This window comes from Lissotriton vulgaris, chromosome 11 (genome assembly GCF_964263255.1).
Source record: "Lissotriton vulgaris chromosome 11, aLisVul1.2, whole genome shotgun sequence".
Classification (NCBI taxonomy): Eukaryota; Metazoa; Chordata; class Amphibia; order Caudata; family Salamandridae; genus Lissotriton; species Lissotriton vulgaris.
This window is the reverse complement of record NC_141699.1, coordinates 414,706,611-414,727,510: the sequence shown is the minus strand read 5'-3', so window position 1 is coordinate 414,727,510 and position 20,900 is coordinate 414,706,611.

The window sequence follows — 20,900 nt, the reverse complement described above, 5'->3', positions numbered from 1 at the left end:
TCTATTACAATGTGGTTGTTACAATGACCTCGTTGTTAGAACACTATGGGGCATATTACCAAGGGCTAGTATCGCCGCTTTCTCAGCGAATTGTGCCGAGAAAGAGGCGATACAGCTAGAGCCCTATTACCAAGGGCACTTAACAAGTTTTGCTATTTTGATGAAAGGGGGATGTGTTGTAATGTAGCAAGTGTTATGCATCCTCCCTATCCTTGCCCCTGCTCTACTGCTTGGCCTACATGATGTCATTGGAATGTTGAGAGGGTTGAATTGTAAGAAGGAGTCAGTTGGTATGAAGGGCTGAGCAGTGGTTAACTGCTCCTGGTGGGGTCTCTACAATACATCTTTATACTATGGATCTGAACTAAAGAATAAAGCTATGATCCTGAACTACACCTATGGACTACGGATCTTTCATTATTTTTTTAACAGAGTCACAGTGAGCGTGATCTGTCCTCTTATAGCGGTATGCACACATATTTTGGCATGCCATGTATGATACGCCTTTTGGATATGATGCACTGACAAAATGTTTCTGTATACACTTTATTTGTGTTTGTTCCTGTTTCTACCCTACAGATGGAGCCTGGCAACATATAGACTTTTTAATACTCATACACCACGAGGAGTGGCTACTCCACCCTCGCTTCACGTATAGGATAGGGACTCCCCATCCTGTAAGTCTCCACACATAGGGGGTTTCTTCCTCTTGACCTGAAGAAAGTCCTGGACCTTTATGGCCGTTGTGGACTGAAACATGTCGGCACTAGAGTCTAAAGGACCATTAAACTCTAATAAGACCCGTTTTTTAGATTTTTACTGACCCAGCCAGACCCAGGAATAAAGGGAAACCGGGGGTCTGACTGGGTTTTTTAATCTTTAAGCCCCCTGGTCTTCATCTACCCAAAGAGCTCCCAACACTGTGGTTGAGCCAACCCCGACTTTTAGGGGTCGGGGTGACCCGATAATGAAGCATGACACCACTAGGGTGTGTGAGGGTGATTAAAACAGAAGATGCTCTGTCCTAAACACATCGGTGTGATTAGCATAATCTTTCACTAGAGAGGGTCCCCTCATATATATATAGAGAGATGTTTCTCCTGTTCCTATTCCAACTCCAGCCTGTGCAACAGTAGGGAAGGTGTTGGAATAGTAAATTATACTATACCTTAGGTTAGAGAGCCCCCTATAGCAAGTTGATCTAATAACTTCCGATGTAAAGGTATCACGTTCTAACAGCGCGGTCGATGCAATGACTGCGTTGTAAAAGGAACGCGTTGTAAACGCTGTTTCCTGTTCTAAAATATGTCATAACTTTTGGGGCTAGCCCCAGGAAAAAAATCTGCTTATTATGTTGAAGGGGCTATATTGTGCGAACCTCTCGCTTTCTCCTATCTGGAGGTCTTCTTTGACAGTATTTATTCTTTGATACCTATGGTAATAAATAGGCATGTCCAGATGCAGAAGTGCATTAATGGAGTTTATTTCTTTATGAACAAATTGGTTGCAAAGCCAGTTAGAGAACTTCTCACCATATATGAGAGTAAATGTGCGTTGGTGGCATCTTATGGCAAGGGGGTATGGGGTATGACAAATATACAAAGTATCCAAACAGTGAAAAATGCTTTTATGAAAAATCTCTTAAAAGTCCCACCAAGTTGCTCTAGTTTAATTTGTCATTCCCAATTGGGGCCCTTTATATTACAGATAAGATTGGACGAAGATGGCCCAATCTTACTTTGGTATTCATTATGGTTGCGTGAGGAAATGAGTCTGAAAAAATAGATTATCGGGAATAGGTTGACATTAGAGCATGCCAAAGATATCCCGTGGTTGGGATACTTACAATCATGTTGTGCAGAGATTGGCCACCTGGATCTCTTCAACAAACCAGATTCCTGTAGAACGTTACCTAAGGGCAAGTTGAAATATCTTGTCCAGGCCAAGGCTTAGAGAACCAGATAGAGGCTCGAGAGCTCAAAGACATCTGTCGTAGTTTACAATTCGATGTCCCATCAGGAGGGCCTGGAATTTTAATCGAACCTGGTTCCCAATGTTCAGCCTCGTTTTGACCTGACCAGATTTTGGGTCGATCTGCTGCCACTGATATTGGGTTTTCCTGCAAATTGCCATTCCCTGTCAGGGCTTTCTCTGTGCCCTTGTGAAGGTGTCTCACCCTAAACGAGCTTGCATATTCTTCTCTTTTATGAACAACCCATTGGTCTGCTGTTCAATGGCCTCCTACATGTAGTAGGTCTTAAAAATTAGGAAAGGAGTGACTAGGACCTCTTTTTTATTTAACCCCTTCCATGCGGCCGCGATTCCCCTGGTGTGCTGTAAACAACACGAACAGGGGCGGGCCGTGACGAACCCCAGCCGTCATCAGCACACGAGCACCGTAGTGCATGACGGCTGGGGTTCGTCATCAGCATGGAAGGGGTTAAGTCTTATTGTGATTTATTATTATATATCGTATTTCGTTGTATGTTCTGTTATGTTACTGAAGAGTAACAAAAAAGGTTTTATTGATTGATTGAGTTGGTAAGGAAGATGGTATTTATGTGTTTTGCTATCTTTCTGATGTATTGTCCATTATTACAATGTTTTTATGCAATAAAAAGTTGTGTGTTTTATGTTTACTATCTTTGTACAAAAACGGAATGGCCAGAGCACATTTTAGAAATTATTGAGCTATAAGCATATTTCTTTTTTAGCCTTTTTCCACACCTTGATTATCTTTAATAATTAATGCTTGTCCCTCGACCCTATTTTGTAATGCAAGGTTATGGTGTATTTATTGAAATATAGTGGTGAGAGTTATACAAACACATGAGTTGTAATTTACGACAGTAACACAGCCCAGTCAGCACTTCTTTTCAGAAGGATCATTAACCTTCATATTTCTACACACACACAAATTTGCTGTGTGATTACATTTTATTCTTTTTTACATTAAATATTGCAACTATAAACGGAGGAGGAAGTCCTGCTTAGCCCTGATCTGTGCTTTAACAATTGAATACTAACTTGCCCAGCAGACGCTCAATACATGTAGCCACAGTCGTGCACATACTTTTCATAAAACATATTTTACTTTCCTGCAGTTAAATTCGTTTTCCGTACTGAGCTGCACAGTAGGCTCTTAATCCATCAAATTGCCATAGCAGACACACTTTTTATAAAGCATATCTTGGATGTTGGGTTTAAAGGCAGTGCAGGAGGGGGGCCTCTACATAATGTTTGGGGTATCTTCTGCAGCTACAATAAGACAGATGTGTGGACACAATAATTGAATGACTGTTTTTAATCACCTTAATTTGAACAGCAGACCCTAATTGAAAGCAAGCATGTTCGGTGCCACAGTAAAAGAAACAATAAAACTAATATAGCTTACACAATTGAAGCTTGCACCTGATCTTGTCTCCGCTGCACTACATACTATATACATGCAAAAGTGCCGATTACTAACATTTTCCTGGTGTAATTTTCAGTATGTTCTGGAATGCATTTTCTTTCTTTAGAGGATGCTAAAACGCCTTCTCCTTTAAGGAGGTACAAGGTATGTTGATCCATTTAATATGAAGAATATCTTGACGGTTCAATTTCAACACATATGGTAAGACTACTACAGTGTATTGGATGGAAGGAAGGAGAGTTTAACTGAAAGAGATTTTTTTTTTTAAATATTTAACAGTGGACCCGAGGCTCACTTTCATTGAAGCAATGTTTGTACTGTCGACATGGTGTACTCCACTATGCACACATATGGCACTTGATAATAATAAAGATATTTTATATATATATGTGTAGCATCAACTTGGCTCAAGGACGTTGGAGCACTTTACATGAGCACCAGTTACATTACACAAGGACACATTCATTTTATTTTAGGCACAGGAAGATTAAGTAATTTGCCCAGAATCATAGGATGTTGAGCCGAAGCCACTGGGATTCAAAGTTGGCTCTCCACAGTTCCAGTGTCAGCCCTGCCATTAATGCCACTTCTCAAAATTAACATACTTGTGCTAAAGATGGGTGGCAAAGGATATCGGTAGACAAGTGCTGCCTGAGAACTGGGAAGAGTGCCTGTGCCAGTCCCTTCTGGTTATTTTTGAAATTCTTATTTTAAGAGTCAAGGGGATCCTGAGTCTCAGACCAAGGGTACCTGCTGCACTAACACATTGCACTCATGCATTTCAACCTACAACACTAGTCGGGGAGGATGACAAAACTACCAAGAAGCATTTCATAGGTATTTTCCCAAAAGCATGAACAGTTGATGCCTCTTTAGATGTTTGAATAGCAACATTGTCACAGCATGTTGCTTTTGTTAACACAAACAATTTTTACTAGGATACCAACTTCTCCTTTTTAGGTCGAAGCCTGTCAGACAGAGCAGCTGTCTGGTTTGCTAGCAACATCTTGAGGACATTCAGAAAGCTTCCCTGTGAATGTGTTCCACCCGTTGTTTACCATTGGCTTTGTGGTTTCTAACTCACATTTGCTTGCTTTCTATTTGCAGGCTCTTATTGTTTTAGGATGTCCAGCTCGGGTTTGTTCCTTCCCTTGCCCAAAGCCTATTTACTGTATTCTTCCATCAGTATTGGATTTCTGTAGGCAGACTTTCAAATCTTGTTTTTATCTTGTCTCATTTGCTGTGCATTCAAAGACAGAGGTCAAATGTCAGGTTCTGTCTTCCAGGGAGCTTGGTGTTTACTTTTTTTTCTCTGACTTCAAAGTGAGAGGATTTATGTGACAATCATTCTGCCTCTGGGGAGTGCTTGATAAACGCTATACAATGTTATTTTTTTCTACCACAGAACACGATTTAAATACCTGTAAATGAACTGTGCAGATATTTCATAATTAGAGAAGCCCAAATGAAGCACATTTTTTTCGCAATTTTGTGTGGTGGGAACAAATATTTTAAAACGATCAAAAAACAAATCATTATGCTTGGTGATGACATATCCACACAATATATAATTTTGCTCTGTACATTTTTAACAGTGAAACTATGTCTGTGCAAATGTAATGGTGATTTCAATTGAAGATGTGTTGTCGGTAATGGAAGTCTGCTACCACACCATGCATTTTACACTCCACGCCAATCCACTCTACTCTGCACCACTCAACGCAACAGCACTCTACTCTGCACCACCCAACTTTACATCACGCCACTGCACTCTGCACCATTGCACTCTATTCCACTCTTCACTACTCCATTTTATGCCACTGCACTCTAATCCACTTTACTCTATGTCTCTCTACTCTTCTCTGTACCAGTCTACACCACTCTACGCCACAGCACACTTTGCCACTGCCTTATTCGCCACTGCACACTACACCACTCCAGTATAGGCCACTTAACTCTACTCTGCACAACTGCACTCTACGTAACACCCCTCTGTGCCACTCTGCAACAGTTCACTCCATGCCCTGCACTCTATGCCAATGCACTGTATGTTACTTTGCACCATTATTCTACATACCTTACTCTACCCTGTACCACACCACTCTATGTCACACTTCTCTCCTCTAAAACAATCTACTCCATTACATTGCACTCTACGCCACTCTGCACCTCTTCACTCTGTGCTACTCTACTCTATGCCATTGCACTGTACACACCACACTATTGCACTCCACGACACTCTACTCTGCAACACTGCACTCTTTGCCACTGAACTCCACAGCATTCTACTCTGCACAATTGCACTCAATGCACTGCACTCTGTAGCACGCCACTCAATGTCACTGCACTCTGCAGCACTCCACTCAACACTACTGCATTCTATGCCACTACACTCTACACCGATTTTGGAAAAGGGGGTGGTGATGGACAGAGTTTCTGAATGATGCAGAATACTCTTACCCAGTCAAGAGATCAGGGCTTGATCCATCACAGTTTTTTAGCTCACTGCACCATCCCAGCTCAGAACTTGGCTACATGCAAATTAGTCTGTTCCTGTCCCAGTGCATGATGGGAACAGGGCAAACCAAACTACCAAGCCAATTCTTATACTGGGAAGGAAACAAGCTTCTGGGGACCGGTTTCTGGCATTTCAGCCGTCGTCCGCCCAGCTTGCTTGAACCCTGATGGTGCAATGAGCAAGGGACTCACGTCGGAAGCTTGTTTCCTTCCCAGTAAAGGAATTGGCTTGGTAGTTTGGTTTGCCCTGTTCCCATCATGCACTGGGACAGGAACAGACTAATTTGCATGTAGCCAGGTTCTGAGCTGGGATGGTGCAGTGAGCTAAAAAACGGTGATGGATCAAGCCCTGATCTCTTGACTGGGTAAGAGTATTCTGCATCATTCAGAAACTCTGTCCATCACCACCCACTTTTCCAAAATCGATTTTGTCCACACTAAGTGTGGGAGGGTATACTCAGACGTGAGTCCCTTGCTCATTGCACCATCAGGATTCAAGCAAGCCGGGCCGACGACGGCTGAAATGCCAGAAACCGGTCCCCGGAAGCTTGTTTCCTTCCCAGTATAAGAATTGGCTTGGTAGTTTGGTTTGCCCTGTTCCCATCATGCACTGGGACAGGAACAGACTAATTTGCATGTAGCCAGGTTCTGAGCTGGGATGGTGCAGTGAGCTAAAAAACGGTGATGGATCAAGCCCTGATCTCTTGACTGGGTAAGAGTATTCTGCATCATTCAGAAACTCTGTCCATCACCACCCACTTTTCCAAAATCAACTACACTCTACACCAACATACTCTACTCTGCACCACTCTACGCCACTCTTTTGCTCCACTCCACATCACTGCACTCTATGCCACTCTATTCTGCACCACTTTATGCCCCTACACTCTATTCCACTCTTCTCTATGCTACTCTACTCTGCACCACTGCACTCTATGATACTGTATTGTATGCCAGTGCACACTCCATTCTACACCACTGCACTCTAAACCACTGCACTCTACTATGCACCACTCTAATCTATGTCACTGCATTCTACTACGCTGCATTGTACGCCAATTAATTTTATGCCATTGCACTCTGCGCCACTATACCTTGTACAACACTCTACGCCAATGCACTCTACACCAGTCCACTCTAGTCTACTCTATGCCTCTCCACTCCACTGTAACCCACTCTATGCCATTGCACTCTACTCTGCCCCACTCAACTCTGCACCACTCTACTCTGCCCCACTCTATTCCACTAGACTCTATGCCACTGCACTCTACTCTGCACCACTCTCCTCTACACCACTATAGGCCACTCTACCCTACCCTTCTCTACTCTATGCCACTCTAATCCACACCAATGCACTCAATACCACTGCAGTCTGTAACTCTGCAACACTGCACTCTACGCTACTGAATTCTGTGCCACTCTACTCTGTGCTGCTGCATTCTTTGCAAGTACACTCTACACCACTCACCTCTGCATCATTCCATTATATGCCCCTTCACTCTGCAGCACTCCACTCTACGCCACTGCACTCTACGCCACTATACTCTACTCTGCACCACTTTATGCCACTCTAGTCTGCACCACTATACACCACTCTTCTCTGCACCACATTACACCACTCTACACTGCACTCTACACCACTGTACTCTATGCTACTCTACTCTGCACCACTGTACTCTATTATGGAACACTCTAATCTGTGCTACTCAGTAGCGGCCCATGGTGGGAGTGCTGCCGGGCGCTGATGTGGGGCTGGGGAGGGGAAGGGTGTGAGGTAGTAAACTGCGGAATACGGCCTCAAAGAGGTAAGTACACAATCAAATAAATAAAACAAATTTACTTGTGCGCTGCATCACCAAATGCAACAAAAAGAAGGTCTAAAAAAAGTCGAAGGAAGGTAAAACGTTGAGGGATAACCCTGCAATAAGGGCCAGGTCCAACAGAGTTTATTGTGAGATTTTATTATTAACAGGAGAGTCTTTTCACTGTAGCTCTACTTCATTGTGTTATGTTAAATGGATATGTGAAACCTTTCAATTTCACTGCCCTTGAATTCAGACCTGCCAACTTCTAAACATTTTTCATAAGGTGGGAGGAAGGCGGAGGGTCTTTAGAGGGGCAGGACTTTGTGAGCGCTTGTGAAGCAGTTCTATGGTCATCAGACTGAATATTGGAAACGGAAATCTCATGGGCCAAAATATTGTGTCAAGAATATCGAGGACAAAAATATTGTAAAGGTTAGATTCTACAGGTAGGCAAAGTTTAACTATATATAATTCCACATATTTGTACCATGTCAATATATATAAGAGCAAGGTACATAGAAGTAGAGTTAAGACCAGTAAATCTATACTTAGGTATTTGCACTTACCTTCTCGATATTTTGGCCCACTATATTTTTGACATGATATTCTGTTCACACAATATTTTATTTCCGATATTCTGTCAGTGATCCACTTCTACTCCCCTCCTCCCTAAAACAACAAGAAAAGCTCCTCAGACTGTTACTGATGTACTGGGTTGTTTTCACAGCCTGTTATGTATGGACATCAGCTGTGCAGAGGCTCCACAATGCAGCTGGAAACCCGTACTTAAAATGAATTTCTAGAACACCCTTTGATCTACCGAGTGATAACAGTTCCTCACTAGGTGACTGTGTGAAGGCAGCCCATATCGTTGACTCATTGTAGCACCGTGTATGTTGGAAGATCTGAAAATGCATCTGTGTAGCTGGCCTTGCGTGTTGTTAAAATGCACATGAGCAACCTTTGACTTTACCTGTGCTTTTTGTGTGATGTCCTACAAGAGAAACATATAAATCTAGCCATCCTTAACTGTGTGATGTAAAAATGTGCATCAGAAAAATGTGCACTGTAACTGGACCTTGCTGTGTGAACCCATAATTTCCCTAAGAAACCTATGACTGTGCCTGACATGTATGGAAAGGGGAGACCACTCGGTCACCCCGAACGTATGGTTGGGTGCCCCGATCCCCTGGGAAACCGTTGCGGGCAGGGGCGTGTCCCGGCCGGTATGCCCATAGCGGCGTGGTCAGAGCACGCCCCCGCCGCCTAAAAGGGTTGTCCTAAACACCCACCCGGAAGTCCGTGTACCGATGGGCGGGATGGGGGCGCGGCCCCGCCTTCCCGTGGCTGGATAAAGGCCCGGGAATCCAGGAAAGCGTCCTCTTGTTCCTGCGCTCTGAAGGCTGCACCACTTGTCGCTGGTGAGCCCTCAAGGGAACAAGCTGCAGTTTTTTGAGAACGTATAATCGTTGTTTTTCTGTTTCAGTCGTCATGTTGTAGCTGGGATCCAAGTCACTTCTGGAGGACAGGCTGAGCTAACGTTGAACGCGGATATGCCTGGTAAGAAGACTGGAAAGAGCTCCGAGATGGAACGTATGCTGCGCACATTGGTGAACCAAGTGTCGGCGATGGACAGGAAGTTCGGTAAAGTAGAACAGCTGGGTTCGCGGCTTAGCGGCTCTCAGGAAACAAGTTGAGGCACAAGCGGGGCCCTCTGGGCAACCTAAGAGGATCGTAGGGCCTGCTTTGCCAAACATTACCCCAGGGGGGGATAAGGGGAAAAAGAAGAGGGCAAAAGCGGGTCCTAGCGAGGCCCCAGTCCCGATGGAGGTCCCTCGGTCTCGGTTGCACCGGCGTCCAGCCCGGTACCCACACCGGATGGGGGATTGCCAATCCCTGTGCTTATCACACCGCTGGATGACAACCAAATGCCTCCTGAATTAGCGCTTCAGTTGGCGGCTGCGTTACCCTGGTTGAAGAAGGGAGCGGGGGGATCCGCGGCTGTAGAAGACCCGGCCGAAGAAGGTAGACTGATTATTGAGCAGTTAAGGCAGACAAGGGGTGCTGGGGCGGCAAACGTGTCTTCTGTCTATCCACAGGTGGCGAAGGTGGTCGCGGGCGAAAACCAGAATAAATCAGCGGACACGGCTGGTGGTGCGGCGGAAGCCGGTAAGAGATCACTCCCAATGATGAGTGAGGGCGCGGTACCCTCAAGGCGGGAAAGCTTGGCGCATCATATTCCCATGGTTACTAAGGAGATGGTGTGGGCCAACAAGTATATTAACATGTTCTCATTGTTAACTGATCATCGAGAGTTAGAATATGCCAAGACTCAGAAGGATTTATGGCACCCCAGTGCATGGCGGGCAAAAATGGCGGAATTCAGGGTCGAGGAGTCGATGATGAACTGGATCAGAGCCTTTTCTATTTTTGTAGCGATTATCGCTGAACGTACACCGGAAGTGTTGAGTGACCTGGCTTGTTACCAGAGCAGGATCACGAGCTTCCATGAGAAGTATGGAGGAGAAGAATGGAAAGGGTATGACATGGCGTTTAGAAAAGCAAAAGAGTTTAATGAAACACTGACTTAGGATTGTTTAGATACGGTATCTTGGCATGTGCAGCTCTTGCCGGGATCAGCGGGTGTTGCAGGGTCGAGCGTAACGGGCTCCAGGGCCTTTCCACAGAAACAGTTGCAGCCCTTTCGGCCAAGCTATGGGGGGGAGTCTCAGCCTAGATCGGGCGGGAACGGAAGTAGGCGAGGAGTGTGTTGGGGTTTCAATAAGGGGACGTGTAGCAGGCCGCAAGCAACGTGTAAGTGCAGGCATGCGTGCTCCAGTTGTGGTAACACCTCACACCCTGAAACTAGCTGCCGATCCAGGGCCAATGGTACCGGAGGTAAAGGGGGTACCAAGCAGGATTGATACGGTGCCCCGGAAGTCCACACCTTCGCCCGTAGATATCCTGGCTTTGACCCCATGGCTGAACAGATACCCTGATCATGCATCCGCTGGGATCTTATGAGATGGCTTCTCACTTGGCTTCAGGATCCCGGCGGCTGATTTTCGGGGGGCCCCCTAATGTAAGAACCAACTGTCCGTTCAGCACAACCCGGCGGTTGCCACCAAAAAGATAGCCAAGGAGGTTAGCTTGGGGCGGGTTGCAGGACCTTTTGGTGACCCACCAACGGCTGATTTTGTATGTTCCCCATTGGGGGTGGTGCCTAAAAAGTACCCGGGGGAGTACAGGCTCATCCATAATCTGTCGGCACCGAAGGGGGCTTCCGTCAATGAGGCGATCGATCCTGACATTTGCAGTGTAAAGTATGCATCTTTCGATGACGCAGTGGTAATGTTGAATCGCTTAGGTCCCGGAGCATTGTTAGCAAAATCGGATATTGAATCTGCATTTAGGTTGCTTCCGGTGCATCCCCAAGATCAGCGCTTGCGGGGTTTTACGTTTCAGGGGAAATACTACATGGATATGTGCATGCCAATGGGTTGTTCAATTTCGTGTGCCTATTTTGAAATGTTTAGCTCGTTTCTGGAATGGGTGTTCTCAGAGGCCACAGGGCACCAACATGTGATGCATTATCTTAATGATTTCCTCTTTCTCGGCCCAGCGGGCACTCGGGACTGTGCACGGGCATTGCAGGACTTCTGCGTGCGCATGCAGGGTTTCGGGGTACCATTGGTGCCAGGTAAGACAGTGGGGCCGGCTACCTTCCTGGAGTTCTTGGGCATAGCTTGCCGGCGGAAAAGATCGCCAAATTCAGGGCTTCCTTGTTGCAGTGTCTCCGGAACGAGAAAGTGACATTGCACCAATTACAGCAAACAGTGGGTCAGCTTAACTTTGCATTAAGGGTGGTACAGTTCGCTTGCCCTTTCTCACGATCCATTGTGCAGTTCATGGTAGGCCTCAAAGAAGGACACCATCGCACGAGACTGTCGGCGGAGGTTCGCCAGGACATGCTTATCTGGCTGGCATTCCTGGCGGACTTCAACGGCCGAGTGGTCTGGAGCAAACCCTCGGCCTCGTCGGCGGAACTGGGCTTATGGACTAACGCAGCGGGCAGCGTGGTGTTTGGCGCGATCCTCGGAAACCATTGGTCGGCCCGAAGATGGCCAGCATGGTGGGAAACAAGCGGTTTGACGAATAACATTGGCTTCCTAGAGCTCTTCCCCATCTGGGTGGCTCTGTCGGCATGGCCGGAGGAATTCAGAGATCGCTCGGTGGTATTTTGGTCCGATAACATGACTGTGGTTGAGTGCATTAATCAGCAGGCAGCACGCTGCAAATGGATATTGCGATTGTTGAAAGAAATTGTGTTGAAATGCTTGATATTAAACGTGCAATTCAGGGAAAAACATGTGCCGGGTGTACTGAATAATGCAGCTGATGCGCTCTCTCGTTTCAAAATGCAGGCTTTCAGGGAGTGTTTACCCTCAGCGGAGCTAGTGGCAGCGCCATTTCCCGAAGCACTATGGCAAATCGGTTGCCCGGACTACAAAACCTCGTGGCAGCCAGTTTAGCGCCCAGGACAAGGAAATCTTATGAAGGGGCATTCCGCTCGTACTGCGCCTTTTTGGGCCCGGCAGGGGAGCATAGATGGGGTCAGGAGGAGTCCTTCGTCCAATTTTTAGTGGCACTTCATGAGGAAGGCCGGTCGGTGGCAACCGCAAGTCGGTATAAGGCCGCCATATCATTTATGGCTCAGCTCCATAGGATCAGTGACCCGACGGAATCCTTTCTAGTCAAGAAGGCTCTGCGCGGCTGGCGGCGCTTAGAAGGGTGCAGAAAGGATAACAGGCACCCAATAGGGTTTGACAAGTTGACCTCCTTGCTGGCTAAACTAGAGGAGACTTGCTCCTCACCTAGCGAGGTTATACTATTTCGGGCGGCGTTCGCATTGGCGTTCTATGGGGCCCTGCGGGTGAGTGAACTAGTGGCTGCCAGCAAAAGAGATACGGAAGGGGGTCTGCGCAGGGATCACATCCAAGTAAGGGGGGATTCTTTGCTGACCTTGATAGCCAGGTCAAAGACGGACCAAGAGGCACAGGGGAATAGCGTTGTGTTGCAGCGCGCTCCAGGTAGTCCCGGTTGTCCAGTAAGGCATGTTGAAGCCTACCTAAAACAAAGGGTGACAACGTGGGGGGGTCTTGCTGCGACATACGGACGGCACCCCGTTGACTAGGTTTCAGTTTCAGAGGGTGCTGGCAATCACGATTGCAGCTGCAGGCTTGAACCCGAGTGATTTTGGGACCCATTCATTCAGGATAGGGGCCGCTACAGAAGCTACGGCTCAAGGTCTGCAGGCAGACAATGTTAAGCAGTTAGGCTGCTGGTCTTCGAACTGTTTCAAGAGGTACGTGCGACTGCACATGTTATAAGTTTCTGATGAAGTGCACTCACGCTTGTTGTCTTTTGTTTGGATTACAGTTTCACGAGCCTGTGACGCGGGCGGATATTGGGACCGGCCCAGCATCAGCTAACCACCATTTCAGGAATAAGGAATGGAAGACCTGTGGTCTGGGTCGTGGGCCACTCATACGTGAGGCGTGCCGGGGACGTTTTCAAGGCAGGTGATGCGATCCACACATCTGAGGAATATGGGTTCAGGGTGTCCTTCCATGGAAAGGGCGGCCTGTGTATTGACCGACTGCAAAGTTTTGTGGAAGAATTGTTAGGGGGGCACAGGTCACCGCCATCTGTAGTCATAGTGCACATTGGGGCAATGACTTGGTAAGGTTGGGCAGACGAGCTTTAATTGAGCACATACTTTCTGCAGTTAGTTGGTTAGCAAAGACGCTCCTGGGATGTACAATAGCTTGGTCTCACATGATTCCGAGGCGGGTATGGCGGGGTGGTTTGTCCACAATGGCATTGAACCATTTGGTAAGGAGGGTCAACAATAAAATGGAGAAATTGTTTCGCTCTGCTCATCTTCAAAGCATATCTCATGGGTGCATCTGGGGCGATCACTGTTATTCTGATGATGGGGTACACCTGTCCAGGGTGGGGAATGACTTATTGATAGGAGACATGATAGCTTGGCTAGTGGGATTGAGGAGACATGACCTATAGGAGGTGTGGGGGGGCCAGATAGTTGGTCAACTATCTGGCCTGTGGTGGTACGGTCATGATCGGTGAACAGTGATTTCAAGGTCCCTAGGGGGGGCGCCACACATTATGGATGTGAGCGCCCGGGGGGAGGCGGCCATTGGCCCCTCCCACGGGGGGCAGCATCCATTACGGATGGGTCGCCCAGGGGGAGACGGCCATAGGCCCCTCCAAGGGGGAGACGGCTATATGCCCCTCCCCAGAATTTCCCGGGGGCCGGATATCCGCTCCGGCGGAAGAGAGTGCGGGGAAAGGGGGGGAGTCCACGCTGTCCTTCTTACGGATACCTTGCACGGGAACTCAGACGACCTTAAGATGGCGTCGAGTGAAAGGGGGCCCCTATGACAAGGGAAGTTACAGTTGGCTACGAGGATAAAGTCCTCTGCGCATGCGCCACTCACACGTAAGGGCGGGAATTTGGTGATAGGGATCTGACACCGGTTAAGACCTTGCCGTTGGCCCCTAACGTTAGGATGTACAAAATTCGGATATAATGCATTTGTCATGATGTTAGACTCGGTTAGGAAATCTTTGTATTAGAGATTTGTTAAGGTTAGTCTGAATACCTGTCTTCATCAAATGTAATGGAATGGTGAATTTGTACATGATACATGAAACGTTTTTAATTTAAAGTTTTAAATTTTGTTTCATATTTTAATAAATTCGGCCGGGGGGGTCGTGAGGCCCCCCTGCCTTCCAAAAGTTCAAACTGTGTCGGTCTCCTCCCATTGGGATTGGTGGTGAAAAGGCTGGCGGGCATCCCGGCCCATACGGAAAGGGGAGACCACTCGGTCACCCCGAACGTATGGTTGGGTGCCCTGATTCCCCGGGAAACCGTTGCGGGCGGGGGGCGTGTCCCGGCCGGTATGCCCATAGCAGCGTGGTCGGAGCATGCCCCCGCCGCCTAAAAGGGTTGTCCTAAACACCAGCCCGGAAGTCCGTGTACCGATGGGCGGGATGGGGGCGCGGCCCGCCTTCCCGAGGCTGGATAAAGGCCCGGGAATCCAGGGAAGCGTCCTCTTGATCCTGCGCTCTGGAGGCTGCACCACTCGTCGCTCGTGAGCCCTCAAGGGAACAACCTGCAGTTTTTTGACCCACCCACCAGCCCCTGTTGCAAAATATTTGGAGTGAACAAAGTCCTATGTTGCTATTTGATTGTAATAAAACATGTTTTGTTGGAATCGGTGCTTTCATCTTAAATTGATGACAAGAGTATGCAGTAATTGAATACTTGCTTATAGGCCTTTTTTCCTTTGTAGAAATGGTAGGGAATGTATGCAATAAAAGTTGTTTTGTGCTATAGGACCCTTTTTTCCTTTGTAGTAATGTTGAAGTCAGTGGATATATCCAGAGGTACTTCAAGAGTAAGCACAGGTTTCTTTCCCCTAGTAGGTAACTAATTGTCGTATTTATTTAGTCTTCGGTCGGGCGGTAAGGTCATGATTGGTGAGCAGTGATTTCAAGGTCTCTACGGGGGGGCGCCACCCATTATGGATGGGAGCGCCTGGGGGGAGGCGGCCATTGGCCCCTCCCACTGGGGGGCGGCACCCATTACGGATGGGTCGCCCAGGGGGAGACGGCCATAGGCCCCTCCCAGGGGGAGACGGCTATATGCCCCTCCCCAGAATTTCCCGGGGGCCGGATATCCGCTCCGGCGGAAGAGAGTGCGCGGAAAGGGGGGGAGTCCACACTGTCCGTCTTACGGATACCCCACACGGGAACTCGGACGACCTTAAGATGGCGTCGAGTGAAAGGGGGCCCCCACGACAAGGGAAGTTACAGTTGGCTACGAGGGTAAAGTCCTCTGCGCATGCGCCACTCACACGTGAGGGCGGGAATTTGGTGATAGGGATCTGACACCGGTTAAGACCTTGCCGTTGGCCCCTAACGTTAGGATGTACAAAATTCGGATATAATGCATTTGTCATGATGTTAGACTCGGTTAGGAAATCTTTGTATTAGAGATTTGTTAAGGTTAGCCTGAATACCTGTCTACTTCAAATGTAATGGAATGGTGAATTTGTACATGATACATGAAACTTTTTAATTTGAAGTTTTACATTTTGTTTCATATATTAATAAATACGGCCGGGGGGGTCCTGAGGCCCCCCTGCCTTCCAAAAGTTCAAACTGTGTCGGTCTCCTCCCATTAGGATTGGTGGTGAAAGGGGTGGCGGGCATCCCGGCCCATATTCCTCAGTGATGTGCGTGATGCACATGAGACACTAATAACTGTAACTATCCATTATTGTGTGATATCACAACGAACATGTGAAAATGAAAAAAGGAATTAAAAAGTAATTAACTATTGAGAAGTAGCATTAAAAAGAGAAACATTGGTGGAGGAGGTGTCTTAGCCGATGTACTAATTGTTCTGATTTGAAGTCATGATGTGAATGTTTTTTTTTAAACATCTTTTGAAGGTGGCATTACAAGAAAGTTATACATAATGATAGCCTCCATGGCTTTAACTGAATACGGAATCTCTTGACACATACTTTGAGACTTGACATTCTTTAATCCCCCGAGGCATACAAGGACACTTTCATTGTAAATGGCCTTCATTATGTGATTATATCCACAATGGGGATTTAATGGGTTGAGCTGGACCAGAAGCATACTAATCCCTAATTATCATTTAAATCACAAATATGAACGCCTGCTTATATAGTGAATCAGGACAGGCGGATCTCATACATCTAAGCAGTGTCCTATATACTATTACTTGTATGTGTGATGGAGCTGCCAGGGAAAACAACCTTTTAGGACAAGAACCCTTACTCACCTGAAGGTGACATGCTTCAGCATTGGGTTCCCGCCTCAAACCTGGACTGCAAGGTCCATGGTGTTGGCTTCAACTCCCCTATGGAGAGAAGCTGAGGTGTTTTTTAAAGATGATCTGTGAAATGGGGCCAGTGGGGGACAGAGTGCAAAGAAGTGAAAAGTGGTGGTGAATAAAACTTTCTCTAGGGGGCCGGATCAATTTTATGCAGTGGAGCACTGGGATAGAAAAAGGGAAAATATAGTGTCCAAAAAGAGATCAAACCACTGGGTAGTTCTTGCAGCACCCAACTTGTTAGTTAGTGCAGCTCTGAAACGGACGACCCGGCTAGAGTCCGTTTCAGAGCTGCACTAACTAACAAGTTGGGAGCTGCAATATGTACCCAGTGGTTTGAGAATGGACACCACATCTCTTATCATTAGCAAGACGGTGGACACAGAATATACATGGGTCATCGCGAACCTGGCCGCTTTGATCTCTTGTTTGCCAATATATTTTCCTTTTTATTTATCACAACTTTAAACAAACTGACTATGATTACTCTAGGTCCTGACGAGTGCCCCAGTACCCCTTTGGGGCCATGGAGAGTCAGAGACATGTTGACCATCAAGAGGGGTATACAATTGCAAAACCCCCAGTCCTCTTTTTTTACTCTATCCCAGTGGTCCACTGAATAAAGTAGACACCCTGGAGATAGTTTTATTCACCACCACTTTTGCACTTCCTTGCCCACTGTCCCCTAATGACCCCATTTCACCACTCATCTTTGACAAAAAAAACTCAGCTCCTCCTTGTAGCCCACACCATGGACCTTGCAGTCCGGGAGTGATGAGGGAACCCAATGATGAAGCATGTCATTTTTGAGTGAGCGATGGTTCTTGTCCTAAATGGATATCTTCCCTGGCAGCTCCATCACACATACACTATTAGTATATAGGGTACTACTGGGATGTATGAGATCCACCTCTCCGGATACCCTATATAAGCAGGCGTATTTTATTATGTGATGTCATAATGCACATGAAAACCTTTTCACTGTAAATAGGCCTTTATTGTGTGATGTTAAAATGCATAGGAGAACCCTGTAAGGAAATATCTCTTTTTGCATGATCACCCCCAAAGTTTTGGATGGATGCTGCTGTTTTTTTTACTCTGAGAGCGCACTGAAGCCTTCTAACCAGACCTCAGTGCCAGTGCTCTGACCACTAAAAAAAATGTTTGATCAGCTTATATCCAACTGGCATGAGGTAACTTACTAATAAGTCCCTAGTAGATGATACCTGGGGTACCCAGGGTCTCTAAGTTAAAGTGTCCCTCAGGAGCTGCAGCACTCATTGGGCAAACCTGAGTATGAATAAGTAAACCATGTCTCCCAACCTGCCAATGTAGACTGGTAGAGCAGTTTTAAACTGCTAACTCAACTTCCCAGATATCCCTTTTTATTATATGTAAGACCCCCTTACAGTAGGCCTTTCGAGTCCAAAGGCAGGGTACTGTATATAAAAGTACTACATATACTTTTCATGTGTTCTAACATTAGAATACCCAAATTATAATTTTTGCAGTGGAACAGCAATGAACCCCATTGGTGAGTACAGGATTACATGCTGACAACTCAGCTAAATCCTGAATGGGACTTCTAAAGCTGGTACTTCAAGGTATCAAAATAATAATTACATTAAACCAGACTTTAAGCACAAGTCGGATTTAATGTAACATTTGAATAAAAAAGCAACTCTAGAAAGTTGCCACTCTGTTGTCCAAGTTTTCCAGTGGCCATTCACAGATGCTGGCCACAAGACAGCCATCAGCACTACTAGGGAGATGTGTGAATGACTCCTAAGAAAGGACACAATAGAGACTTGCCATTGGAAGAGGTTGGTTTTCCTTGTCAGGAAGCTGCACAGGGTGTGAGCCCAAAAGACAAGCTTCTAAAGAGAAGCCACCTTTGAAGTGCAAATGGTGAACATTCAGTAGAGGGGTGACTCGTTTGTTTTAGTGGACAGGTTGGTGATGGAGACAGAGAGAGGAAAACAGTTGCCATTTTCCCATTGGTGTGTAGCCCTCAGGCAGCCACACATACACACATCTAGGCTGGGTTACCAAGCTCCACACACCAAGAGTAGGGTCCTAACATCTTGGCAGCAGGCAGAATGTTGCACTCTGGGATAGCTAGATGCCATGTATTGCAGGAAGTCATCATCAGGTGGGAAGGGAACTATTAGCCCATTTGCTAGTAACCACAACATCTCCTGAGTGGAGTTTCCGGGCATCAATATGGTACCGTTGGCACTAAGACCTGAGATCACATCTGCACTGGAGAGAGAGAGAAATGAAGAAGGACCGCCCTGCTATTACCTAGACCTGGCAATGTGAGGCTTCTCCAAAGATTGGACTGTACCTACTGCTCCTGGGCTAGCAAAGAGAGGACTGTGCCTGTAGTACCCTGTTCGAGAAGAAGTCAATTGCTTGACTGCCACTGACTGCTGATGTGCCGATTGTCAAAGGTTGCGCCCAAGTTCGCTAGACTCGAAAGAGTAGCTGGAGTGCAGTTTGATTGCCCAAGAAGAACACTAGCCATCACTGAAGTAAACCGATGGTTTTGCTGTGACCGGGGACCAGTAGACCAATGGCAACTAGACTTTTGCTGGACCCATCGGGACTTCGAGTGACATCGACCCCTGTGACAAACTAAACCCACCAAGAACATAGACTGAGGAGTACTCCAGTAAACCCCCCATCAACCGCACAGCAACCTCAGCATCTTGCAGCATCTTCAGCATCTTCAGCATCCTGGTTCCCTTGCTTCAAGCCCATTACATTGATGTCTGTGGCGGTTTTCCGAAAGAGCCTGCAACTGGATTGGAAACGGCTTTGGTGACAATTTAACTGCCTACAAATCTGTACTGACCCCCTTGACGAGCTCCTTGCTGGAGTTGGTCATCCAACTTGGGTTGGAGTACCCGAACAGAAATGTATAAACGTTTTACAAAGTTTCCGCTATCCTCAGTAATGGCCACTGCTTGTTTACAACTTTAGTGAAAAGCTGTGATTTGTGCTTTACTGAAAATTCTATACCTCCTGAACCCTTCAGACAATTTAGTTCATTTTGGTGTCTAAAAGCTCACATAAATAATATATAATTTTATAAATTGGCGTCAGATTTCTTCCGTGTGGTGTTCTTATTCTGTTGGTATGATACTTCTAACTGTTTTTCACTAGATCTTTTGCTTAAGCCTGACTGCTCAAAGCCACAGCTGCCCAGGGATGCAATAAGGTTTAACAAACGAGCCTGACTGGACTCAAAATGGTATAGTGGGTTTTTTGCATGTGAGATCGCAGAGCCACACCACATAATACTCCACTTTCCTCACAAACCCTTTCACTGTACTTGGCCTTTGTTTTTTGATCTCAAAGTAATTGGGAAATCTTTCACAGTTACTAGTCTTCACTATGTGATGTTGCAATGTACCTGGTGGACATGTCACTGTAACTGACTTTTAGTGTGTGATGTCATAGAGCCCATCAGAACCCACGATGGTACCTGCGATTGACTCTCTGAAGTTATGATGCACTTGAGAAACCTATCAATGCAGCTGACCTTTATTGTTGAGAAGCCAAAGGTTTTCACTATACACTTAGGGACATGAATTTACTGCTCGAAATGGACCAAGCGTTTTTAATTGCTGCATGGTCTGAGACCATGCATAGCACAGATCCCATCAGAAAAAAATCCACCGACTCCTGAGTTTCTGACTGGCTGATTTTACTGAATTATCATAGGACATGGTCAACATTCCATGTGGCATGACGTTATCAGCCAGAGCAATTGAAGACAGACACATAGGAAAAGCCGAAACACGACAAATGTCCATCACAGCAAAGTGTCTCTTTCTCTAGACTTTTTCTTTTTCATCATGTCACAAATTGCAATATACTTTTTCTCAAGCACCAGTCTTCAACCTTTTCCTAACTGTTCCTTGCATCAGAATCTGACAAATAGGAAACGGTATCATGCTTTCCAAGTTCATTATCTTGAGAAGATTCTATATGAACTGTCTAATATCAGCCTGCTTAAAATTCTCGCCTCCAGGCTTGACATGCAATCAGCGGCCCTTCATCTGATAATCTCACTGTACATTATGGTCATTAGAGTTGGACTCTTTCTTTAAAATGGCCTTGCACTGGCCCACGCAGTAGCAAGTGCATAGATGAGCAGGCTGAGCGTTACTTCTAGCAAATGGCTGAGAACTAGGTCTGG